Source organism: Sciurus carolinensis, chromosome 1 (assembly GCF_902686445.1).
Source record: "Sciurus carolinensis chromosome 1, mSciCar1.2, whole genome shotgun sequence".
NCBI lineage: Eukaryota > Metazoa > Chordata > Mammalia > Rodentia > Sciuridae > Sciurus > Sciurus carolinensis.
In genome coordinates, this window is record NC_062213.1 from 134496212 (window position 1) to 134523565 (window position 27354).

General features: G+C 36.2%; 1 long non-coding RNA gene across 1 annotated transcript in view; it reads left to right on the forward strand.

Moving 5' to 3' along the window:
* The first annotated feature begins 7151 nt into the window (after positions 1–7151).
* Positions 7152–27354, forward strand: part of LOC124963595 (uncharacterized) — a 122826-nt gene continuing 102623 nt past the window's right edge. Inside the window, exon 1 of the long non-coding RNA XR_007104753.1 lies at positions 7152–7264. This is a non-coding gene — a long non-coding RNA (uncharacterized LOC124963595). The remainder of the gene's footprint in view (positions 7265–27354) is intronic.

Genomic DNA, 27354 nt, shown 5'->3' on the forward strand with positions numbered 1-27354 from the left:
ATTCCCTGTTGGAAAGGGTAACTGACAAGGAATAGGGAGGAAAGGGTAATGTAGAATTTGGGTTCTAAGAATTAAGCCAATAGAGGTAAGAAAGCAGAGGAGCTACAGTTTCAGGGTCAACTATGAATGTGTATACAGAGTCATTCTTGGAGGTACTAAGTGCTGGGTAGAGTAGGCATGTGGAGGCTCAGGCCATCATTCGGGAGTCAAGAAGTCAAGACTGAATCAATTGGTGAATGGATGACCTGTTTCCTTCCCCAGAAGACTGAGGGGATGAGGCTGCTAGTGTCTTTTGTGTCTTTGTCTTCCCTAGTTCAGGAACTAGATCAGGCAGAAGGTGAAAAGGAGAGTAGGAGTGGGCATTAATGGCTCAGCTTAGAAAATGCAGACAAAATAAGGTAGCTTTAATCACAGCCACTGTGTGTGGGTGTTTTCCATCTTTATGGTGAAGAAATTTTAAAGTCAGAGATCATTTTAAAGTTAAGACTATAGGAGCCATGGCTTCCTTTAATAAGTTTTCTTATCTATAATTAATAATTCATAAAATGAATATTTATCATATAAGGGACTTGTATTGAGATGCCTGAGCATATTTCTAGCTTTTGCCTTTGTATTTTCCTCATGTTGTTGTTGATGATGATGGTGACAATGATTGTAAAGATATCAGCAGTTCCCTAGGCACTTATGTGGACACTCTGGTGAGTGCCAAAACTCACTCTCAGAAACCTTATGAGGAAGCAACCTTATTATTTTCATTCCCTTTGCTCAGATGAGGATATTGAGCATTAGAGTAATTTCATAGTGTGCCCAGGCTCATGCAAATAGAAAATGGATGAATCTGAACTTGGAACTCAGGCAGAATCACTGTAAAGACACTGTATTATATTGCTTCATTGTTTTATAACTATTCATGACTAAATTTTAGTCTATACTATTTTTTTTAAGGGATATCTTTTTTTTTTTTTAACAAAGAAACAGAGATGTTATTACTGAATTCATAAATATGATAGGAAACCAAGCTAAGTTGGTATGAGGATTCTGAGTCCATGGCTAGGTTCACTCACTAAATAAGTTATTCTTCCTACATACCTATTTCATAATAGACTTGAGCAAATATTTTTAAATAACCACACATGAACCATTAGAATGTCTCGAAGAGTCAAAAAAAACCATAAATACCCAGAAATGAATATCTCCATTTAGGAGGAAAGGAGAAAATTTATGTTACAAAGACTTTTGCCTTAAAAATGCTTTTTAATCCTCATATTTATATTCGGGTTTGGCCTGTCCAGACAAAATCACCAGGGCTTCTATGACCATTAAACTTGGATAGAGCATGTGATCAAATAGCAAAAATCTATTTGAGCATATTAAGAGAGGCTAAGAAATATTACATATGTAAGCAAAGACAGAGTTCAAATGAACCTATTGATCTGTTTGAATGAACTAACCCATGGAAGAATAGAAGCGATTCTTATAAAGATAAGTAGAAGAAACTAGAAACCTCTATGAATATAGGTAATTCCATTTTGTTAACAAAAATAATTAAATGTATACATACCTTATAAACATCAGCATTTAAATTAGAGAGAATTTCCAAGATCTTTGCAGGTAGATATCGTATGTAGGTGAACAAAAATAGAGGCACACAATGATCCAGTGGTTTTTTTTCAAGAACTCTGGTGAACTGAAAAGAATATGGCATTCAAAATGCACATCTAAAAGCTTCTAGGTGGAATTTAAATAACTTCATTATTTTTACCTTTTTCTTCAAGCCATCCCCCAAATTCTGACTATATGTGGACCTATCACTTGACCAATTTTCTGTATAATTAAAATCAGGGGCTTTCAAAAGCATTTGTAGGGGAAATGCCTCTGAGATGCCTAGCTTTATCTTTTCATACTTGTATAACTTAAAAATGACCAGGCAGAAGTTTTTTTTTTTTTTCCTTTAAATTGCTTTGCCAAGTTTCAGCTCTGAGCACATTTTTATGACTGATTTATTAAACCTGGAAACGAGAGGTTTATAATGGAAATTCTCATAAAGCCTTAACTCTAGCATTGCTAGCAGGTATTCTGAAGAATGGGGACAGTGATGGGCCCTCAGCTGTGGCATTTCTAGAGCACAACCTAAGGATCTGGTCACGTGCTCATTTATTTATTTTTAGGTGAATAATCTTCAACCGTTCTAGCAGAAATTCTCATTCCGTTGACAAAAAGAAAGCATGCAGTAGTTTGGCTATGAATCATACCTTCTGTTGTCATGATTAATTTTAAGGATGCATTCAAAGAAGTTTCTTCCATAACATTGCACTCTGGGAAAAGATGAAAAAAGTGTGCTCATCATTTAGGCTGACTGAGGAGATTTATTGCAAAGAAAATGATTCCAAATTGACTAGGGAGATTTATTGGAAATGAAATTATTAGAAATCCCTGTTCCTTTTAAAGATATTTAGAAATTATACCTAAGTGGAACATTTTTGCTTTAGTTTGAGAAATACAAACTTCTGGCATTGCTCATCATTAGAATTTTTCCCCGCAGGCTTTGGCTTTATTAGCAGCTTAAGAGTATATTTAGCACTGTCATATGTGAAATCTCTTCACTCTGTTAAACTAATATGGGATAAAATGTCTTTTTTTACAGTGTTATTCATTCATTATATAAAAATGAAAGCAACTACTTCAGTGTGGATCCAGAGCTACTAACTATTTTTATGACAAAAGAGAGGTGACAATACATATCCCGTAGGCACATGAGAGTATTATATAAGAGTCATTAGTATAATTGATATCCATAGAAAGAGTGTTTTATCCAACATGATTAAAATGTGCAATACATTATGTAGGTTCCAGTGTTCCAGCTGCTGTGGTGTAATCTTTCCTTTGATAGAAATCTAGTGAAAAATAAAATTATCCTCGTTAAAAGGATAATCTTCTACTTAAGGCTGTGGGAATGTGAGACAGTTGCATGTCATGTGCTTCAACCATTTACATGTGATTTTTGCCTGTGTGTTTTTTGTTGTGGGCTCTTCAACCACAGAGTGGAAGTAGAAAAGCCCTCTTTAAGATCAGATTTTTTTTTTTTTTTAGCTGATCAAGTAGGGAAAACCCTCTGTTATAATCATCCTTGTTGGGTCTAACTTTACATGCCTATGGTAGTGGGGCCAATCAGATAAAAAATATATATATTGCGTAAAATTTAAAATTGGCTTCAAGTCGAGAATAACTTCCGAAAGGCAAATGACCAAATGATAATTTTAAGAGGCTGTTTCTACACACAACATAAGAATTGATTGATTGACTATTTATTTTACAAGTATTTGTCAATTATCTACTGTGTATTAAGTATTCATTCCACAAGTCCTAAGACTTTATTTTTAAATAGTGAACTAAGTAAAGAAAAACAGGAGGGTATGGTGCAAATCTTATTTTCCCTGGTCAGTCCTCAAAAGCATGCCTTAATGGACCCTGTAACTAGAATAACAGATAATGTTGTGTCTACATAATGTGCATTTCAAAGAAGTAAAAGCAGGGTATGTATACTACTATCTTAACACCTATAATGGTGTCTCTGAGTTACTGTCATTTTTTTTCCTTTTGCATATATGCATGATAATAGCAATGCCAAAACCTGAGAAAAAGGTCACATTCTGAGGATGTTGCAACATATCCAGGAAAGTAAAGTCAGTGGCAAAAGAAGCAGTATGTCTAATTCTTAATTAAGTGTCATGTGTGTTAGGGCAAAGAGGTCTGTTGGAAGCTTCCTGGGTAATTAGGAGTTCCATTTTCTTCTCTGGAACTGACCTACAGTATTGTTGAGAGGATCAAATGAAATAATATGTTGGAAACTGCTGTGTAAACAAACCATAAAGTGCTTCACAGACTCGTGACATCATTTTTAATTTTGTCGACTACCTTATGTAAGTTGTAGGTCTTATCTATAAATAGAGGAGAGTGCTTTTGCTACCATCTAAGTTACCAATGCACCTTAAGTAGGATGAAATACAAGTTGCTTGTAAAGATTCCTGGTATCAAGAAATACTGAAATGATTACTATCAAAAAATCACAAAAATAAATGAAGTGCTCAGTCATTCCAAGGTCTTATCTGTCTTTGATAGTTAGATAAAGTTATCAATGTTTGAGGAGGTGAATTATCTTTTAGGACACTGAAAATAAGGGGTAATTTTAGATAAATTACATATCTAGGTAAAAACTTTATAGGATAAAATAATGATGGACCAAAATGCACACCAGGGAGATCGACTTGTCTGTACCTGCTTCTCATTTGTATGTAGTGACTGAATGCTGTTGTTTGTGAATAATCAACTAATGTCATGAGATGGTTTCTTCTTCCTTCCCAAGATGTTCAGATTCCACTAGGTTGCTAGTTGAAATTTTCCCTTCCATATCCCCTCTTTTCTTTTCACAATGCTTAACTATTTTGCTGGTTCACCCCTCAGCCTCATCACAGCATTCTCTCTCCTTAGCTTTTTCTTCTAATCCCTACTGTGTCATTTGCAGTCACGGAGTAGAGTAAGTTGTCGTCCCTATTATTTCTTCATCATTATCTGCAGTAATTTTATGCTACTGCTGTGGTGTGCTGGTCCATATGATGTCTTCTGCACCTTGAGGTGGTAAGATTTCCTGGGAGAAGATTTCAGAATTTTCTGGATGACCTCCTGGTGAGAAAGATTCTGATATGCCTGTGATTGTATAAAAGTCCCAGGAATGAGATTGTGATTTGAATGCTAGGTCAATATTGTTATTATTAGTTAGAGTAATAACAATAGATGAGGATAATAATAAAGACTCGGCAGGTCTTTTCCTCAGAGCTTTCAGTGATTCCAACAGCAAAATTGGTGACATCGTTTAGTGTACTAAGAAGATACGTGATCATTCTGGAGCCATTATCAGCCCCTGTTAGAGTCTTTTCAAATCCAGTGCTTATTGTGTATGTTATGAATAAGGGAGAACAAAAATTATGCATGCAGGGCCAAATTCTCATCTAGCTCTGGACCCCCATGGACCTCACTTTGAAGTCAATAGGAGCTCAGCAGGGGGTGGAATAAGATGAGAATTTGGAAAAGGAACGCAAAGAAAAAGGGATAATTTTCCCCGACCATATCATCTGTTGGTGTGCCTTAAATGCTTACACAGTGCCTAACCCCAATTCCTTTTTACTTCAGTCTCAATAAAATTGCAGATATTTTTTGCATCTCCATGTGTGTATACTGTAGGTCATTTTCAATGGGAAGAGAATTGGATAACTTCAATTACTCTCCTGTAAGCTGTTATTATTGAACTGAGCCTGAAGTGCTTTATTTTCAATAAAGAGGTATTCATATAATACACTTTCATGCAAATTTGGATGCTATAGGTTTTCAAAGATTTTCCAGAAAGGACATTTTTCACTGGCCCAGATAATTAACCACTCGTCTTTGTGCCCTTGCTTTCATTCAACTAATTTTTTGAAATTATTTTGTCTACCATGGGATGGCTACACAAGTGTGTGCTCTCCCAGGAAAATACTGTTTGAAGTCAACAATGCAGCTTTTGTTTCTGAATTCTAATATCCACCCCCCCAGGATTCTAATTGTCTTGTACACACAATGGTAAATGAATGTCCAGAGAGGAACTTGGAAAAACAACCTACCCAGGAGCTAGAGGCCACATCTTCTGCAATCAAGGGGACCCCCCTTTTTTCAGATTGGTGCATACCTTCTGATGGGGCCTGCCCTCAGAAACCCAGCTTTCAAGGTAAAGCTCACTGAGGTTGCACCATTTCCTTTCATGAAGCAGCCAGACTCCCTCAGAACCGCACACCTGGATGAGTGTTGATGGAATGTCCTGTAACGTAAGGCCATTAATATTCATGGGACATCTAACATAATTCATGATGGTCTATGATATATGATAGCAAACAGCATCATTTACTCTGAACCTTAAAAATATTGACAAAGACAAGTTCCTAAACACTGATGAAACCTTGTATTTGTGTTATGATTTCTTGGTTTTATACTTGGTGCAGTTTTTCAATTAACTGCTCAGTATTCAGAGCAATTATTCATTTATTATAGTCAGCTTAGATACGGTAAAGATTAGAGGAGTAAAACAAATCATTTTAGTGACACTGGCTAGTGATACATTGTTATTATTCTGATTTTTATTTATTTATTTATTGGGCTCTTGCATAGCAGGATTTATAGCCCCTACTTTTGAATGCTAAGTCTTATTCCTTCCTGGTGTCTACTTTTATGGTTTTAAATAAGCAAAAACAGCCATAAGATTTGAACTGGAGTTACCTGTAGAATTTATCAAATGATAGACATGTATACAGATACCAATTTATACAAACACAAAAACATTTTTAAATTATATTTTGGTCAGTGACAAGATTTTCTCAGTTATACGAAATACGTATCTGGTCTTTTTTAAGTGTGAAGATTCTCAGAAGTGTTGAAGACAGAACTGAATTTATGTAGAACATAAACCAGGCATCAATATATGAAGAATCTCATAAAAAATAGCATGCAATTTTGAATGCGAGTAAACCGAGGTAACTACACACATTAGGTATTTGGGAGTTAATGGCATGAAGCACAATGCTTTCCGTCAACCTGGCAGTGTGGTTTTCCCAGTGTACTGCAACCACATACCCTGTAATGTGTCATTTTGCTTCTAAAGGGGGTTTACATGCTTTTAAAAGTGTCTCAGATTTTGGCAAAGTTTATTTTATGCATTATGCATAAAAGTTGTCATCAGGATTTAACAAAGCATTTTGCACAGAAAGATTAGAAATAAAAATCTCTGCACACCAAAATGATTTGGATGGTTTTCTCAGATGGTGTGAACTTAAGAAAAAATTAGCATGTATCTTACCCCCTTTCCAAATTTCATAAAGATGAAAAAGTCCCATGGTGAAGAGAATTCTAAGATACGGTCCGGGAGCAGCAGCTCACCAGTGCTATTTCATTTTCCTTTCAGTTAATCTTCTCTTGTTTATTGATTGTAATGTTAACAGTTGGGAACCCAACTAAGCTGTAATATTTAGATGAGGAATTGTTGGGTTCAATAATATATGTAAGGTATTTCCTACTTGAGAAATGTGGGTGTTGAAAGAGGTGACCAATTTCATATGTTTGGATTTTAGGATTCAGGACCCTCAGTGAAGTAAAATAGAAATTGTGGGTGAAGAGAAGAAATTGGTGGAAGTAATTTCTTCCTGTCCTGACAAGCTGATAGGAAGGAGAAACTGTGTGGATGGTAAGCTTAAAATGACTATTTTACAATATTTTCTGTTTTAACAACTTTTTAAAGCAAGGCACATGCTAGCCCAGGGTTCTATAAGAACAAATAGAACCCTGGAAGAGCTGCCTGTGTGTCACTAAGCCACTCTGAGGACAATACTGAAAGAAAATCTTTGTTTAAAAACATATGGAGAAGTAATATTAAATAAAAAATTAAAAATGGATTAATTGTGTTCCCAAACTTGACCCTTGAAATGCCTCTTCAGTGTTTAAATTGAGTATCCCGAATCCTGCTGTATGTCCCTACGCTGCCAGGCTAGTGTCCAGTTGGGGTTTCCCCTCTCTGTGTGTTTCTTTGTAAGAATGGTTATTCTACCACTGGCATTATTGAGGCCATTTCTGGTAGCTGCTGATATGTCAGCCTTCTTAATTGACTGATATCTTCACACGATGAGTAAACTGAAATCTATGCTTCTTATTGCTATTTTGGTAGGTGTCCTTATAACTGAATTCAGGATGCAGTCCTTGGAAATTCACTTTTTGGGGGTAACCACTCAGCTGCAGTCCTTGGATAGAAATAGTAAATATCAATTGGCTGAATAAATTGTGAGCAATATCCATCGAAACTCAGGGATCTTGCTCTTTTCCAGTCATTGGTATGTCTTATGAATGTTTTTTTTTCCTGATAGTATTTAGCATTTGGTTAGTAATGTCATTGCATGTCATCATCATCATCATCATCATCATCATCATCATTATATACTATTCAAACTTTGGCTTTTCAGCACTGAGAAGCTTTAAAAAATAAGCATATAACTTGCTCTTTTAACTTTGGTTCCCAATTTCAGAAAGGTTATTTGGAAGTTGGTTGGTTTTAGTCCCTGATTTACCAAGCACCACAATGCCAGAAACAAATGAGGGCACATAAGTTTTCCACTGTCTGCATCAGTTTTTAAACTGTGCTCCTCTCAGCTTGTTATGTATATGTATATATATGTATGTATGTATATATATATATATATATATATATATATATATATATATATCTCCAGAATACCAGTGTCTGGATAAGAGTTGAAAAATCATAACCATAATAATTCCTTATACTTGCATAGATCTTTGAAGTTCTTTTCAAGCATATTTATTTCTGCTATAATTGGATTCCTATAACAGCTCTTTAAAATAGGAACAAAAAGAACATTTGACTAACCTCTGTACTAAGTGCTTTCACCATTAATGAGAATTATCTCATTTAATTCTTGCCATAGCAGTGTTGAGGTGAGAACAATTTCCTGAATTTCAGGAGGAAGTTTGGACTCAGACAGAGTGTGATTTGTCCTATCTTCCATTGTCTGCAAGTGGGAGATCCACAGTTTGAACCCTGGTCTTGTGACTCCCAAACTTTTAGTTCTATCCACTTTGCAGGTGGAGATGGGGGAAGATCAGATTATCCTCTCAATTTCTTTGTTGTCCAAAATTGAGATGTAAAGAAATTAATGCCACCAACCAGACTCATATACATGTATATTTGTTTTTGCTTATTTCCCAGACCTGCATATTTTTTTTTCTGTAGCTTCTACCTCCCTCTGAACATCTGGTCAGGAGTTGACGATGCTTTGCTAGCTGGTTCAGCTCCTCATTTATGGGGCACCCATCCTGCTCCCCTATTCTGCTCCAGGGTCCTTTAACAGATGACTACAGAGATAGTGGAAGAGACAGAATCAGCAGGTGTCTGTCTGTTTTGTGCTGCTATAACAGAATACCACAGACTGGGTAATTTATATATGAAAGAAATTTATTTCTAACAGTTCTAGAAGCGGGGAAATCCAATATCAAGGTGCTAGCATCTGGTGGGGGCTTTCTCAGTGAGTCATCCCCTGGCAGAAGCTAAGAAGGTGAGAGATGTATGTACATATCAGCAACCCATTTGCAATAACTAACCCACTTCAGCCATAATGACATTAATCCATTTCTGAGGACAGAGTCCTCATAATCTGATCACCTCTTGAAGGTCCTGCCTCTCAGCACCATTGCATGGGAGATTAAGCTTTTAACACATGAACTTCGGGGAGCACATTCAAGCCACGACAGCAGGGAAGGGGATGGGACTCAGTCTAGACCATGCGTGTTTCTGCCTGTGTGCATTTATGGGTTGCATTATTGTTGGGTGGGTTTTATGTTCAATACCTATTTGAGTCAATGTTGCATTGCAGCTTAGCATAGCTAATATTTTTTTTTGAGTGCTGCCTTTAAAAATCAGATCAATACAATTAAACTTTAAGCTAGTGATTTTAATGTGAATATCTTAATACTTGGCGCCAGAGTTGATATTTTAAATCTGATATATTGGAAAGAATAAACATCTTAGAGAAGCACTAATGGGAAAAGAGTAGAAATCAGGCAAACCTGATTTGGATAATAATCAGCCAGTCAATTATTCCATACCATAGAGACTGGTAAAGAACTATTTTGTCTGCCTTATGTGCCTAAGAAACATCACTGGTCATTATGTGCTTTGACAGTATTCAAAGCACTGTCACATGCTTGAAGTGTAAGGGTGGCAGATTGTTTGACTTCTGAAATATTCTTCAGTTTTCCTGAATAGGTTAGGACTGAGTTCCAGCACCAACCTTCAAGAATTCTTTGAAGAGACCCATTTACTAGACAAATATATCTTCCCCATTTCGCTTATTTCTAAGGGCCCATCTGAGAACTTTGCAGAGATTCCTTGTAGGAGATGGAACTTAAAGGAGTTTCCAGATGGACGAGGTGAGATGATGTTGGGGAAATAATTGGTTCTCCATTTTTTCTGTATCTTTCATAAGTCACGTTCCACCATCCTTGTGTCCCCCCACTGAATGTGGCCCGTAACCTGGGCCCCTCTTGTTTCCTTAGTCACACACCCTGTCTGATTTTCCTCCCTTCACTTCCACTGCTTTGGTTCAGGCCTTCACCACTTTTTGCTTGAACTGGGGCAGTAGCCTCCTGACTGGCCCTTCTTACCCAGACTTTTAGTTTAGATGCTTAACAATCTGAAGATTAGATAGAAATTGCTTTAAAAAAAAAAAATCCGCGAAGGGTTTTAATTGGGGAATGAAATGAAGATTTTTTTTTTTTTTTTTGGTTCACATTTGAAGTCTCCACAACCAGTGCTGCTTTTGCAAAGTCAAATGGAAGCTTTGTTAAGGTACAGGTTCAGTTGACTGAAGAGGTCCCTAACTTAATCAAGTGTGATGCTGAGCATGCTTCTTAACTTCTCTAAGCCTCAAGTTCCCCACTGCTGTGGGAATGCAAAGTGAGATGAGGCATGTGAAGCACCAAACATAGTTTCTGGGTCCCTAGTTAATGTCATTTACCTACATACTAGCCACATCTATCTACTCACAATCCGGCATTTGGGGGGTATTAAATATGCTAGGTATTGTGCCAAGTCCTTTTGATGTTTTATGTCATTTAATATGCAAAATAATAAATTAGTGTATTATGTCAATATTATACATAAAGACACCTGAGTTCAGAGAGGTTAGCACCTTGCCTAATATCACACAACTAGATAATACCAGAGTCAAAATCGGAACCCTACTCTCTCTAACTCTAGATTCTAATCCTTAAATTAAAACACATTTCCATTCAATGCTTCTCTGCCTTTACCCATACAGACTCTAGAATTCCCTTGCCCCATTTCATTATGTGAACATTTTTCATTTACTTCAAGACTCAAGTCAAATGAGGCTTCAAAGGAGCTAGATAGCAACAGAGGTAGAGAAGAGGAAGTGATAATAGTAATAAGGGGTTGTCAGAGAGCAGATGGAAAATGTCAAAACACTGTTTATCATTAATAGCATTTTAAGTTAAAGTTGTCTCCTAGTTATCTGTGGTTTTTGAAAATAGTAACTCCTTGATGTCCCCAGTTTCTAATGTATTGTTCTCTATATGCTGATGCTCGATACAGCTCCTTCTGAGCCTGTGCAGGAATCCATGTTTCCAGCGACATGCAACTCAATAGTCCAGAATGTCCAGATGCAGGTGGAGGTTGAGAACTGGGCTGTTCCTTTGAGTGAAGCTAAGATTCACATTACAGAGGGTCCTAAGTGGTGATGGGAGAGGGTCTGCCAGGAGGAGCTAGACCTGGGACACTGAGTATGGGGATGGGAGGTTGGGGCCTGGGGCAGGAATCACAGAAGACAGAGTGGACGTGTCTGAGTGTCAGAGGGATGTGCAAAGTTAGAAGGTAAGTACCAGAGGTCAGGTAGACAATAGCTGCAATTGTTTTCAGGGTTCATGGATATTTATATATTGGAAAGATGTTTCCATGTTTAAAAGTTGGAACTGCTGGTAGTTAAATGTATAGTCCTAGTTTCTAATCTCAGCTAGAGTACCACTGGCTGTTACTAAGTAATTCTAAATCTTGCTTCCCATCTCTGTACAATGTGAACATCAAAAGACTGCCTAGTTTATCTAGGCTGATCATGAAATTGAAATAGAAAGGAATAGGTAAGAGGTTTGAAATTCGAAAAGCAATTTTATGGTCTTCCAAGGTGTTTTCATAGGTACAAGGAATTGCTGTTCCTATTAATGAAGAATAGGGCAGCACTCTGCCTTCAAGTAGCATTTCATTGAGTTATAGAGATGGAGCACCCACTCACTTAAGAAGATGATATAAAACGCAAGGCCCTACCTACCAGATGAATGCAGTGAGATCATGGAGCTTTGGTAGAAACTCAGTGGACACAGCAAGATTGTTAAAGAGGAACACTAGTTGATTGTTGAAGTTGATTCAAAATAGAAAGTGAAACTGCAACTAGACTAAAGAACGAACTGGAATGAGAAAGTTGGAAAGGAGTAGCAATGGTCCCAAGATCTGGGGAATGCTGGCAGGACCCATGCTGATGAGGCTGTTTAAAGGGTTTCAAGTAAAGGGAGGAGACTAGGAGACCTTGAGCTGCAGGCGCCATGTTTGCGATAAAGCGCTGATGGATGAGGGACTCCTTTGCTCTTCCATGAGCTCAACCTGGAGGCCTCAGCATGGGTCCCCCTCAGAATTTAATTTATTCTCTTCTCCTTTGTTAAAACCTCTTGGAAATTTTGTCAGGAGAAAAATTAGTACTATACATTTTCTAAAGCTAAAAGCTTTAAGTTCTATCAACATAGTGTTTGGTACAAAGAAAAAGATGGTATGAATATTTGATATGGGGCCAAAAAGAGGTCTTACAGATTAAATATTACAGAGGGCTTAGTCTTCTGAAAACCAATTTTTAAAGACCTTATTAAATTGTGGTAAGAGTCTTCATGGTTCTTATTCTGCTGTGAGACTGGAGCTGCAATTTGGAAAAGCACTGGGCAGAGAAATGATACAAATAATAATCATTGGCTCAAGCTTTTTAATGGTAAAAAGATGACTTGATTCTCTAAAGAAGTGAACAGGCAACATTTTCTCATTGCTGTTAATTATAATTTAAGACAGACTCAATTTTGTATTAGTCACAGATGTTTCATTTCTCAGTTCATATATAATGTGGTACATGGAATATCTCCAAAGAGATTTTAGAAGTGTTTGCAGTCTTGTCCATCTCTTTACCACTTGGTGTGGTCTTTTCCAAAAAATCATGACATTTGGAAAGAAACTTAGAGAAGTTTTGTAGACATTTTCGAGACATTTTGCTTTCAATGGTCTCTAAAAATATTCCTATTGAAAGTGAAAATTGGGAACATGCTCTGAAAAACAAAATCAAAATGTATATTGTGTCTTTAGAAAGCTTGGATGGGGAGGGGCTGGGCTGTGTTCCAGTGAAGGGGGAAGGGGCACAAATGTGTGATTTCTGAATTGATGCTAGTGATAGAAACCTTTAGGAAACTCCAGTGTTCCTATTGCTATTAAGCAAAAATGTTTTTCAAATTATTAGACCAAGCAGCTAGTTCCTAAATTATTCCACTGTGGATTGTTCTAATCAGGGAGAACTTATCAGTAGGACAGATCATTCGTGAAATTGTGATAGGTTTGGGAATGTTCCAAGACATGGCAGGTTTGGAATGAAACCCCGTGATGAGGCTGGGAAACTTGGGTTGTGTCCGAAGACTATTCAGAATCACAACTCATCTTTATGTCGTACTGCCACAAGTAAAATTTGAAACACAGTAATACCTATATTTTATACTATGGTAAAAAAGAATCACCATTGGCACATTAAAAGGAATTTTTCTTGGGCTTTGTTGATAAAAATTAAAATTGCATGCTATATATCAACCCTTTCCCCAAGAGAAAATGCCATATTGAAAGAGTATCTAAAACATAATCAAATGGCTTAATTTTTAATAAATTTTTTTATTGTGCATATTTAAAATATACAATGTGATGTTATGGGACATATATAGAGAGTATAAAGGTTACCATAGTGAAGCAAATTAACATATCCATCATCTCACATAATTACTTTTTGTTTTCTTTGTGGCAAGAGCAGCTAAAATCTACTCATTTAGCATGAATCCCATACACAGCATAATTTTATTACCGCTCAACCTCATGTTGTTCATTAGATCTCTAGACTTGCTCATTCTACATATTTGCTGTTTTGTATCCTCTGAACTGCATCTCCCCAATTCCCGCCCTTGTTAACCACTATTTTGATTTCTGTCTTTGTATGTTGGAAATTTTTTTATTTTCAGATTTCATGTATAAGTGAGATCATGTATATTTTTATTTCCATGACTGGTTTATTTCACTTAAAACAAAATGTTAAGTGTCCTTTAGACTCATTCATGTTGTGGCAAATGATACGATCTCATTCTTTATTTTTAAGGCTGAATCATATTCATATATATAGTCCACACACACACACACACACACACACACATAATAATTTTCATTTCCCAGATGATTAATGGTATTGAGCACCTTTTCATATACCTGCTGACCATTTTTGTCTTTTTTGGAGAAATATCTATTCAGCTCTCTTGACTATATTTTAATTGGATTATTTATTCCTACATTATTGAGTTGTATGTATTCTTTAAAAAATTGGAATATTAATCGCTTATCAGATGGATAGTCTGCAAATGTTCTTTCCCAGTCCGTAAGCTGCTATTTCAGTCTGCTGTTTCCTTTTCTGTGCAGGAGCTTTTTAGTTCAATGTAATCCCATTTATTTATTTTCTCTTTGATAGTCTAAACTTTTGGTGTGATATCTAAAAATAATTTCAAGGCCAGCTCTAGTGTATAGTCTCTAGTCTTACATTTAGGTCTTTTCTGTTTTGAGTTGATTTTTGTGTATGCTGGAAGATAAGGGTCCATTTTCGTATTTTTTGCATGTGGAAATTCAGTTTTCTCTGAATGATTAATTGAAGAGCTGTCCTTCCCTTACTTTATCTTCCTGATGCCCTTGCCGAAAATTAGTTGATTGTATAATGTGTGAATTTATTTCTGTGCTCTGCATTTTGTTCCACTGGTCTATGTACTGTGTTTTTGCCAGTGTCTTAGTGTTTTGATTACCGTAGTTCTGCAGTGTAATTTTAAATCAGTAAGTGAAGTCTTCAACTCTGCTTTTCTTTTTCAGCAGTGTTTCAGTTATTTTGTCTTTAATAGCTCCATATCGATTTTAGAATTGTTTCTATTTTTGTTCAGAAAGACATTAGAATTTTGACAAAGGTTGTGTTGAATCTATTTCTTTTGACATTTTAACAATATTAATTCTTCTGATCTATGAGCATGGGATATCTTTCTACTTTATTTGTATCTTCACTAATTTCTTTCCTCCATATTTTCTAGTTTTGTGTATAAATCTTTCACCTCCTTTTTAAAATTTATTTTTAGATGGATTATTTTTATTTTGTACATATTTTTACATATTTTTTAGTTGTAGATGGACACAATACCTTTGTCTTTATGTAGTGCTGTGGATGGAACCCAGTGCCTCATATGTGATAGGAAAGTGCTTTACCACTAAACCACAATCCCAGTCCCCTTGGGTGAATTTTTTTATGCTATAATAAATGTGTTTCCTTGATTTCTCTTTCAGTAAGGTCATTATTTGTGTATAAAAATGCTACTGATTTGTTATGTTGACTTTGTGTCTTACAGTTTTACTGGATTCATTTATTAATTGTAAGTCTCTGTGGAATTTTTGTTTTTGTTTTAAATATATTGGAACATGTCATTTACAGATATAATTTTACTTCTTCTTTTGTGGTTTGGAGGCCTATTTAACTTGTCTGATTTTTCTTGCTAGTACTTCCAGTATACTGTGGAATAGAAGCCAGGGAGGACCTCTTTACTTTGTACCAGATATTAATGGGAAAGCTTTCAGTCTTTGCCCATTCATTATAATGTAAACTATGAGATTTTTAATAAATGACCTTTATTATGTTGAGGAACTTTCCTTCTATACCTCGATTATTGAGAATTTTTATCAAGAAAGGATGTTGATCTTTGTTGAAATTTTTTTCTGTTCAATTGAGATGATCATGTGGCTTCTCCCACCTATCCCCCCCAATACTAGGGATTGAACCCAGACATAGTTTACCACTGAGCTATATTTTCAGCCCTTTTCAAAATTTTTATTTTTAACCTTTGAGACAAGATCTTGCTAAGTTACTGAGACTGACCTCAAACTTGGGAACCTCCTTTCTCAGCCTCCCAAGTCTTGGGTAATAGGCAGGTGCTGGGGCAGCCTTCTGATCATATGTGTGTGTGTGTGTGTGTGTGTGTGTGTGTGTGTGTGTGTGTTTTAATCATTCGTTCTGTTAATAAGACATATTACATTGACTGACTTTTGTGTGTGTGTGTTCTCTTCTTATTTTTGGGGTGCTGTGGATTGAACCCAAAGCCTTGTGCGTACTATGCAAGCACTGTATTACTGAGCTACATCCCCAGATCTGATTTGTACATGTTAAACCAGCCTTGCATGCTAGTATAACACCCACCTGCTCATGATGCATTATCTTTCTGATGTGCTGTCGGATTCAGTTGCTAATATTTGATTGAGAACTTTTGTGATAGTGCTCATCAGAGAGATTAGCCTGTAGTTTTCTTTTCTTGTAATATCTTTTCTTAGTTATCAAGATGAATTGATGCTGGCCTCATAAAGTGCATTTGAAAATATTCCCTCAGGCTCTATTTTTTGGAAAAGTTCTGTATTAATTCATCTTTGAATATTTGAATATTTCAATTCAGCTATGTAAATATCTGGTTCCAGGTTTTTCTTTGGGAAATTTTTTTATTACTTCTTCAATCTCTTTATTATTGTTTGTCTGTTCAGACTTTATATTTCTTCCTGACTCCATATTGGTAATTTGTATTTTTCTAGGAATTTCTCTGTATCCTCTGGGCTATCTGACTTGTTGGCATTTACTTTTTCGTAATAGTCCCTTGTGATCCTTTTTATTTCTGAGATATCTGTTATAATTCTTCACTTTCATTTTTCATTTTATTTGAGTCTTCTTTTTTCTTAATGCAACTAAGGATTTGTTATTTTTTTCCCAGGAAAGCAACTCTTAGTTTCATTCATTTTTCTGTAGTTTTTCTGTTCTCATTTTATTTCTGTTCTGATTTTTCTAATTCCCTCTCTTCTGACAATTGTGGGTTTAGTTTTTTTTCTTTTTTCTAGTTCCCTGAGGCATAATATTAGAGTATTTATTTGGAGTATTTCTTAATTTCTAATTTAGGCACTTATTGCTATAATCTTCCTTCTTCACATTAGAGATATCTATGATTTTCACATCACTATTCCAGTATTGGAATATTCTAGTTTCACTATATATTTATTTCTAACAGTAAGTTTTATACTCACATATGTATTTATGGTGGTAATTATCATTCTTTCATTTCTACTTAAAAAAAACTCCCTTAAGCATTTCTTACAAGACAGGTATAGTGGTAACGAATTCCCTGAGGTTTTACTTGCCTGTGAAAACTATTTCTCTTTCATTTCTGAAGAACATCACTGCTAAGTATTGTGTTCTTGACTGGTAGTGTTTTTTTCTTTGAGCACTTTGAATATATCATCCTGTTTGCTCCTGGCCTGCAAGGTTTCTGCTGAGAAACCCCCTGCCAGTCTAACGGAGATTCCCTTATAGTGACTTTATGCTTTACTAGAATTCTCTCTTTGACTTACTTTTGACAGTTTGATTATAATCTTGGAGAAGATCTTTTTGGTGTGACTTGGGACATTTTCAGCAGTTATTTCTTTTAATATGTTTTCTTTTTCCTCATCTCTTCTTCTGGACCCACCATAATGCAATTATTTCTTTAATTAATGGTGTCCCATAAGTATCATAGACTTTAACTCTTTTTTATTAGGTTTTTTTTGCCTCTACCCCAATGAAACATCTCAAAATGTCTGTCTTCAAGTTCATAGATTCTTTCTTCTGTTTGATATAGTCTACTGTTGGAGGTCTTAATTGTATTTTTTATCTCATTGATTGAATTCTTCAACTTCAATATTTCTGTTTGACTTTACTTGCTGAATTTCTTTTTCGGATCATGAATTGTTTTCCTGATTTCATTGCATTGTCTACTTTTATTCTGTTATATTTCACTGAATTTTTCTAAGATCATTATTTTGAATTTCTTTGCAGGCGATTCATAAATTTCCATTTTGGGGAGTTGATTACTAGAGAATTATTCCTTTGATAGCATTATATTTTTTTACTTTTTCATGTTTCATTTCCCCCTGTAATGTCTATGCATCTGGCAGTGTAAATATCTCTTACAGATTGTGCAGAGTAGTTTTCACAGGGAAGGACTTTCACCTGAAAGGGCCTGAGGATGCTGGTTGGGGAGGGTGTGGGTTCTGTGTGGTTGCCATGTTATAGTTTTCATGCAGCTACTTCATTTGTACTCTACGCTAGCAATGACAGCAAGTGCCTCTGTACTCTAGGCTTTTCCCCACAGGGGGCAGTTCCTCCTCCTTCAGAGTGACCCTTGCTGGGAGAGCGCAGAGGCAAGGTGTTTTCTCAATCTTTCTATGTGTCATCCTGGTTACTTTGTTTTATGGCACAGACTTTCTGCTATTTCTTTGCTATTCTCTGGTACCCTTCTTTAGATATTTTGGTCAAAATGTAGTTTTGTATTTTTTGGGGGGTGGGGGAGAAAAGAGTCCTAGGAACTTCTAGTCGGCCATCTTGCTGACGTCATACCAATGGTTTAAATTTAAGACAAGAATATATGAAAACTGTTTTTGTAAGGACAGTAAAATCATGGTATTTAAAAATATGTGATAAATTCATATGCGCATGCATAAAAAGTTCTTTAAATATTATTCTTATTCATTTTTCATCTTTTTATATGCATTAACTTTGCCCAAAAAGAAAGGCTTGTGAATTTCCATATTCAAAATTTGTATATTATGTAATTCACATCGTTCTCTAAAATTCATTTGATATATCCAGAGCCAATGAAGTTCAGGCAGCTAATCTTTAGAATAAAGTTCTTTCACAGTTTCTCCATGATCTTTTGAGTATTTCTTTCTAAAGTTTGAAATGGGGTGGTGAGACACATTTGAATAAAATCTTCAGTAATGAATTTTCTTGTCCAAAGTTCTGAATCATAGTTGGAACTCTTGATACAAACTGATGCTTTTAGAGAAAGAGCTGGAGGCAGGGGAGAGACACAAGGGAAGAAGAGAGAAGTAGGATAATTAAAAAGATTATAGAAATAAGTGTGTTAACTTCCCATTACCATAACAAAATGCCTTTAAAAGAAGAGAGGTTTACTTTGGTTCAGTTTTGGAGGTTTAAATCTGTGGTTGATTGGCTGAAATGTTTCTGGGCTTGTGGTGAGGCAGTACATCATGCTGAGAGTGCATGGTGGAGGAAACCAATCTACCTCAGGGCCAAGAGTGACAGAGAGGGGACCCAGGGGCTGGGGTTCCATATCCCCTTCAAGGTCACACTCAAACAGAACAGAAGACAACCCATTAGGCTCCACCTCTTAAAGGTTCTACCACCTTCCAATAGTGCCATGGGCTGGGGATCAACTTTTACACATTGCCCTTTGGGAGACACTTACCTCACATAATTATCAGAACCATGATTAAGTGGGGGAATTGTTGCAGTTGTTCATCAGGTATGTACCTCTGGTCCAGAAGTATTGCATTGTTTCCATTTGAGAATGGCATGTTAGTATTAGTTATTGTATTGCTTTCTCACTACTGAGTATTTAGCATTATTCATGGCAAAAGTGCTGAACTAAGAGTTGGAGGGTTCAAATTCCTTTGATAGTCTTGCTTTTTCTTTGTTTCAGGGATAAAAACACATCATATTTTTGATCTTGGTTCCTAAGATTATAAAATATAGATAGTAACACTGAATTCTTCACATGGGTAAGTAACCGTATGTCAGCAAATTGTTACAAGGAGAACAAACTTAGCTCTAGGGTTAATACTGTGAATAGAACCTGTGCATTGGGGGGGATTGATTTGGAGGTTCTCAGGTTCAGGCTTCATTACCAAATAGAAGAGAATCCCAGAACAATCGCACCATTCATCTTATTTGCAAAAGAAATGCACCTTCAACTCTGCAATTTCTGGCTAAGATGATATAAGAGACACTTAGCGTTTTAAGCTAACAAATTTAAAGGTAAGTTTAAGGTCCAAAAAATGTTGCCTACGATAAAGTTCAATTCCTTAATGTGGCTTGGCAGGTTGATGAACTTGTTTGATGTCTGCACACTGTAGATGATCATCAGGACACTTTGGTACTGGCATGTTTCATTTCATGGCCTTTGAAAGGCAAAATTCTGAGTAACAAGTGGAATCTTGTTGTTTAAGGAGCGCTGATACAAGGGAGGGTGTTGTCAACCATCTCTAAGGTGGTGTGATGTACACATTTCTGGTCTGAGGGAGGGTATCAGAAAAGTGTTCTGGGGACCCCTTTCAGTTGTTCCCATTTCTGACCAGATTTAGGGTACAAGATTCCTAGCTGATGAATAGTTGGTTTGGAGGTATAGCTGGTCTCACTGCTCAACTTCAAACAGTTTTCATTAAGGTTCTTTTTATTTCTTCAAACCGTCTTATCTTTCTGTGTTTATCTATTTGCTTGGGAAAAATAAAAGGGGAGTTGAATGATTTTCAGAACTATGTTTGCTTGCTCAGTATGGTAAAATGACATTTAAAGAACATTCTAAATTAATATTTTTTTTCCTCAGAAGTTTCATAATATGTTACTATGTAACCACACAAGAGAATTTTGTACTGACAGATTTCAAGACTAAATTTAGGCATTGTGAATTCTATTGTCTGGCATTCTATTAAGCTCAAATCTCTATTAAACAATTCTTCAATATATCAGTTATCTATTACAATGAAAATGTTGTGCAACCACCTCAAAACCTAAGTGGCATGCAACAGTAAATATTTATTTTTACTCATGGGTCTGTGGGTTGACTGATGATTCTGCTCATCTGAAGTGGGATTGATGAGACTCTTTGGCTAGCAGCAGGTCAGCCAGGCAGCTCTGTTCTCTAGCATGTCTGAGGCATTGGCTGGGAAAATTGAGTTGACTTGGCTCTGCTCCACATAGCTCGTCCCCAGTAGGCTAACCTGGCAAATACACATGGTGAAGGCAGACAAGCAAGAGAACAGACAGAAATGTACAAATACTTTTTCAAGCCCCTGCCACTTTTAAACGTGCTTCTTTTTAATTCGTCAAGGCAAGTCACATGGCTGAAACAGAGTCTGAGTAGGAGGAGACTACAAAATCACAGGACATACATGAAATCCAATAATTGAAGCAACTAACAAATTTAATCGGATGCTTCCATCTGTGGTGTAAAAATAGTTTCATAGACAACTTTGTGATTTAGTATGATCTTGAGGTCCATTCTCAATGAAAAAATTTACATTGTTGCTTTTGATATGAAAGACATAAGAATTTCTTTTGTACTTGATATTGGTAAGTTTAGAGTTGGAGTAATCACATGATATTGCAAAATTTTTCCCTAATTTGATATTAACAGCTTGAGAAAACATTACTTTTTCAACAGAAGAAGAATTGCTTTTGTGAATACATGGGTGTATGATTAATTGGAGAGATCTTACTTAATCAGATCTATATGGATAATGTGATGGAATGAGGCATTAACAAGGGGACCAAGGAGAGTATAGTGAATGGGAAATGAAAATGAGGGGTGAGAATCCAAGGTCAGGCCAGATGGGTATTGATACTACTTAGGAAGTTGTGTGGCACAGTCCCCTTCTCTGGTCCACTTTTGTTTTGAGTTTTATATACACAGTCCAGTTGGCTCTGCTGACTCTAGGCGGTAACGAGTTATTGATGAGAGTGAGTGCAACGTGAATAACTACTTCTTTGAAGATCTCTTCAGACCCTGGTAACTGGAAGCAGCACAGAAGGAGAAATTGATGGCCCATATTCAACTTTTGAATAGTAAAACTTGAAGAGCTTTTAGGTACTGAACAGCTTGAGGAAAGGCAGGATAATGGAACATAATTGTACTGATTATGCAGTTGAGGTATGTTAAGGAACAATCTGCTAATTCTGCTGAACTGTGGCATTTTGTAGCTCCTGTTAATATTTTCAGTTGAGAAACAAGAAATTAATTTATTGGATCTTATTCAAAAAGGTGATCTCTGATATGGCTCTAGCACCTTGGTGTTTAGTTGTTCAATGCTCTTCTCAAACATTATCTCTAACCCTTCCAGCATCCTACTGTGTATGTGTGTGTCAAGCGTTTATGAATAGGAAACCTTGGTGAGTAATAAGTGACTTGCCTAAGGTTATGCCTAAGCGAAATACTAATTTCTCTTCTGTGCTAAGCCTATCTCAGATTTTTTTTTCCTGTGGCTCACATTATCTCAGGAGGCTATAGAGCCTGCTGAGATAGAACATTTAGAACTATTATGAGAAAAAATAAAGGATCTTAGTTACTAAATCATTTCATCTGAGACATATTTCCAGATTAATTCTGTCCTTTGGTAAATAGCAGATATGAGAAAGAAAAAAATAATTTTTGCTAAAATATAAAAGTGATTTGACTACTCTCTTTTAAGAGAGTCCTTTTCTCTTCATGCTTTTTTGTAATGTCTATAATCTAGGAACTCTCCATGGATAAGTTGATGACAGGAAGGAAGTTGCTTCTCTTGATTTGCTGAGTTATTTTATCTTTTATGAAGTCACTCAGTGTTCATATTCAAGTTCTACTCTGTGATATCCAGTGGTGCTTATCAGGTGTGTTCAGTTCTTTCTGGGCTTAGGGTAAAGTTATACTTCCAACCCTCTTGTGTGTGGCTGCACGGTTTGTCTTCACTTATGTAATGCATGTTACTTCTGGGCAGATGGTTTAAGAACCAGTGTATAATTCGGCACACTAACTCAATGAATTGACATTGTCATCAACAACTTTTGGTGACTGTCCATCTCTTAGGGACCCTGAATGACAGCAATGAACAGAATTTCTCTGTCAGTCTGCAATGGCAATGCAAGATGAACAAGACAAAGTCCTTTCTCCCTCTCTTTTTTAAGCCTCTGAGAATTGAGGGTTTTTACTGCTGTGGCATAATCTAGTCTCCCTGATGGAATATAAGCATTGAAACCTAGAATATTGAGTGCTGTTTTAACAAATAACCTAACATATGAGGTAATGTGGCATGCATTTATTGCTATTGGTAGTGTTTGTCAAGATTGCAAGAAAGACTCTGCTATTCCATTATTTTAGAAGATGTATTATATTTGCAAGCAGGAATGAAAAGAAAGAGTACAAAAGCTTAGAATTTGTGTGATTTTTTTCTCAATCCAAACAAGAATAGAAAAAAGAAAAACTTAGAAATTCTTATAATAATCGTAAGGGACACCTATTATTGAAACTTTTGGCTTGATGAAGTGGACACCCACTTTCTTTTTTTTTTTTTTTTTTTTTTTTTTTTGCGGTACTGGGGATCGAACTCAGGGCCTTGTGCTTGCAAGGCAAGCACTCTACCAGCTGAGCTATCTCCCCAGCCCTGGACACCCACTTTCAGTTGGGCAAAGGGGCTAAAAGAAGGGAGACTGAATTTGTGGATCTCTCAGATAAACCTCATATTTCCAAATACCAGCAATGAAACCAGGAAACCAAGTGCGGGAATGGATATTAGTAAAACAAAGGAACATAGCTTATCTAAGAATTGTCTATAAGAGAGCTACAGTATAAGTATATGGAAATTACTAGAATAGAAAAATGAAGTTTACTAAGTTTTTAAAAAAACTTGCACCACCAAATAAATCACAAGTTCAATACTTAAAATGACCTCTGAAGTTATAACTATCTATGGGTAAGAAGTGGGTTGAGAAGCTGCTCGGCCCCCAAGGAGAGAATGATCTCTGTTATCCATGTTCTGTGTGGCCAAAGAGTAAAATGGAAAATTAGCAATATTTCAGAACCCAAAGCCAAGGGCCATAGAAGACAATGGACAAGGAACAAATTAAAAAGTCCAATCAATAATATTCCTCATCTCCAGGAATGGGATCCTCAAATATCTGCCCAGAATTTTAGACTTGTCATTGATCAGTAACTTCCATGTGTTCTCTGCTTTCTCCTTTCTGAGTAGAGTGATGACAAATGATGAAAAAACCACTTATGCATTATCTCTGGATCCTGGGCTTTGAGCTTGATGCTGTTTGTTAATCATGACATTTTTGAGTTTTTCTCTTGGGTAGGGGTGAATATGTTTTGTTTGCAAGAATGAGAATGAACCGAATATCTGGTAATCAGAAGGGCAGATTGTGATAATCAACAGTTCTATTTAGCAAGATATTCTGGACAAATGACAGGTCTGTATTTTCTTGCTTTCTTTCGTCAGACATATTAACAGAAATAACTTATAGGAGAAAGTTTAAGAACCACACAACGTTTAAGCATACTCCCCTTTAGTAAGGCTGCTAGAAGCTTTCGAGAATCTTTCTATCAGGTCAAATCCTTGTGGATCATAACAACCTGATATCTGCATGGATCATAGTGTATTTGACAAATAAACCATTGTTGTCTTAAGCCAGCATTATTTTAGGGATTTTTTAATTGTAATATAGCCTACCCTAGCTTGACAAACACACTCCACTGTCAGAAAATAGAGATATCAAATAGATTTTGATGGAGCACATTAATTTTAAATATTCTGTTCTATTCAACATTGGCATATGTTTTTTTCATAAACAAAACAATAATGAAGAAATACTTAAGATCTTCAAAAGCAATTTTACTCTCTATAAGAAAAATGTCTCATTACCTGTGATATTATAGAATGCCATCTTGGTTGAATACTAATAATGCTAAGCAAACCTATGGAGCTTGGAATTTGAACAGGGGATACACATAGGCAGAATTTAGAGACGTTTGTATTTGTAAGTATACAAACCAATTTAGGGAGTTAATGGAATTTCATTATTTCTAATTCTGAACTTGATTTCCTACTGGGACCAGAAAGAATGCTATTCTAAGGGAAGTCGCTAAGAACATAATACATATGTGGGTGTGTTTCAAGTGCTATGGAATCACTGCACATAGGCAATCCTTGGAGCAGCCAGGACACTACATTTGAAAGAACAGTGTTTTCACCTGATATACAAATTCTGTAGTCCTCAAGAATTATGGATAGGTGGAAGTAAATTCCTCTGACATGGGCATGAGCCCAGATTCCACCCTATTCCTCAAAGGTTATTAATAGCATGCAGTGCTCAGTGCTTGTACTTAACAATGTAACAGCATTATATTCTGTACTTATACTTACAAAGCAATTTTATAATGTCTCTTATTTACTTTATGGTATCCTGCATTGCCTAGGGAACAGTAACTTAGACAGAATCAGCCAACCACAATAACAAGCGAGGCATGTTTTATTATTGCTCTAATGGTAGACTTTTGATATTCAATTACTCAACAGTTGCCTGGTGCTTGGGTCTGAGACTGCTTTGAGCAATTGATTTCTACTTCATTCATGCCCTCTTTACATGGTATAATCAGTAATCTTTTACTAAATTCCAGTAAAATAAAATTGGTTTTGGTCACTTCCTTGACTCCTCATCAACGAATACCAAATTTATATGAAGAAAAAGGTACTGTAGTGCACTGATTCTCAAATTTGTCTGCAAACTGATATTACCTGTGGGATTTTAAGAAATACTAATTGAGCCATACCCCAAATAAATTCTGATTTAATCACTATGTGTATTCTTGAAAATTCTCCAGATAAATCTAACATGTAACAAAAATAAGAATAACAAGTGTAATGGCTAAGAGCACAGGCTTTAGAGTTGTTCAAATCTGCATTTGTATTCCTGCTTCCTTCTTACTGTGTAACCTTGAGTACATTTCCAAATTCTCTAAGCCATCATTTCCCTATCTTTAAAGTTAAGATAAAATGTTATTGTAAGTCTTATGTGGTTTAATACATGTAAAGAGCTTTAATATCACTTGGCACATAGAAAGCACTCAATGAATGTTTCACAGATTATTAATTTAAGATTGGGGGGACTTGAAATACTGATAGGAGTTGACTGAAGAAGAAGGGTTAAACACTTCATAGAGGTAATAGCACATTTAAAGCTGTGGAGATGCACACAGGCCTGATATATCTGGGAATGAGGTGAAATACACTGTGACTGGATCATGGTAGGGATCAGGTGGTCTGCAGAGACCTAAGGTCGGAGACCTTGCTTGAAGGGAGAATCTGAGAGTCATGTCTTCTACATTTTAGGGCTTGCATTCTACTCTTAAATTAATGGTGGTTCTTAACACTTAGACTTTGGACACACATATACAACTCTATGTACTTGCAACCGATGGTCATAGACAAAGTAAAAACTAGACTTACATTTATCCATACTGTGCCATTATGCTCCCCCACTAATGTACTGGTATCTTTCACTGAATATGGAACAACAGGGCAGGATGCAGGAGCTGTGCTGGCAAATATTCACAACCTCCCAGACTGCATATCTTGCACCCAGGTCACACTTATTGAGAGAACATCATTAATTGTGAGGATTCAGAGTTATTTTTGTGTTGTGAGATATGATTCTAGAGCTATATTGATTACTTTTATGTATGGCTGAACTTCTTCTTCAAGTCATGGTGGGGCGTCTAGTTCTGGACTAGCTCTACTTCCATAAATGATGAAGAAACAATTAAAAAAGTGTACGTGTGTATGAAGCAACTACTTTCAAACATTAGACAACAAGCCACACTAAAGATCGAGAAAAGGTAGAGAAGAAACAAGGCAAGTCCTATGATACTTTGGTTTTTCCCTGGATACATTTACTAGATTCCAGTTAAGGGAAGAGAAATCAGGGGAGAATCCCTTAGTTTTGCTAAGCTAAAGAGACAGAGATTAGACTGTGGGAAGCTGAGTCTGAGAGAATGTGTAGGATGCAGCAGTGAAGAGGGGAGCTATGCAAAAAAAGAGCTGTCTGGAGTTCCCTGGAGTTTTTGGTTGAAGAGTAAGTTGTATGTGTATAGCGTTGACAAAGCTTGGTGAAGAACTATTACTAAGGAAGAATACCTACTAAAGAACCATAACAGAACAACTACCAAATGGTATCTAGTTGGCCAGTATAGATAAATCTCATAAAACACCCAGGTTATTTGATAAAGATCCCAGAAAACCCAAGCCTTAGGAATAAGACCAAAGTAACCCTTGAATAGACCCTCTAGACCACAAGAAGACTCCAAAGAATCAATCTGGTCTGCAAATAAATTAGCTGCCTATCTGACCAAGACCAGCATTTACAAAGGAAAACAACAAAACCCAGACACTGAACACCATAACATTCATAATGTCCAGGTGCAACCAAAAATTTTTTATAACAATGAAAAAAGAGAAAATATGAACTATAACAATAGAAATGAATTCATGAATGGGAAAGATTATGGAATTCACAGATAAGGAAATTAAAATACTTATAAATATGTCAATAATTTAAAGGAAATATATAAACACAGTAAGAAATGAAAGTCATTTAAAAGGAACAAATGGATCTCCTAAATATGTAAAACAGGGAAGTATCCAAAATGAAAATTTCACTTGATGGACTTAAGAGCAGGTGACTTAAAATGAAAACTTTGGTGCTTTTGAAGAGGGGGCAATACAAACTGAAAGAGAGAAGGTTGTTGAAACAGAGAAGAGTGAAT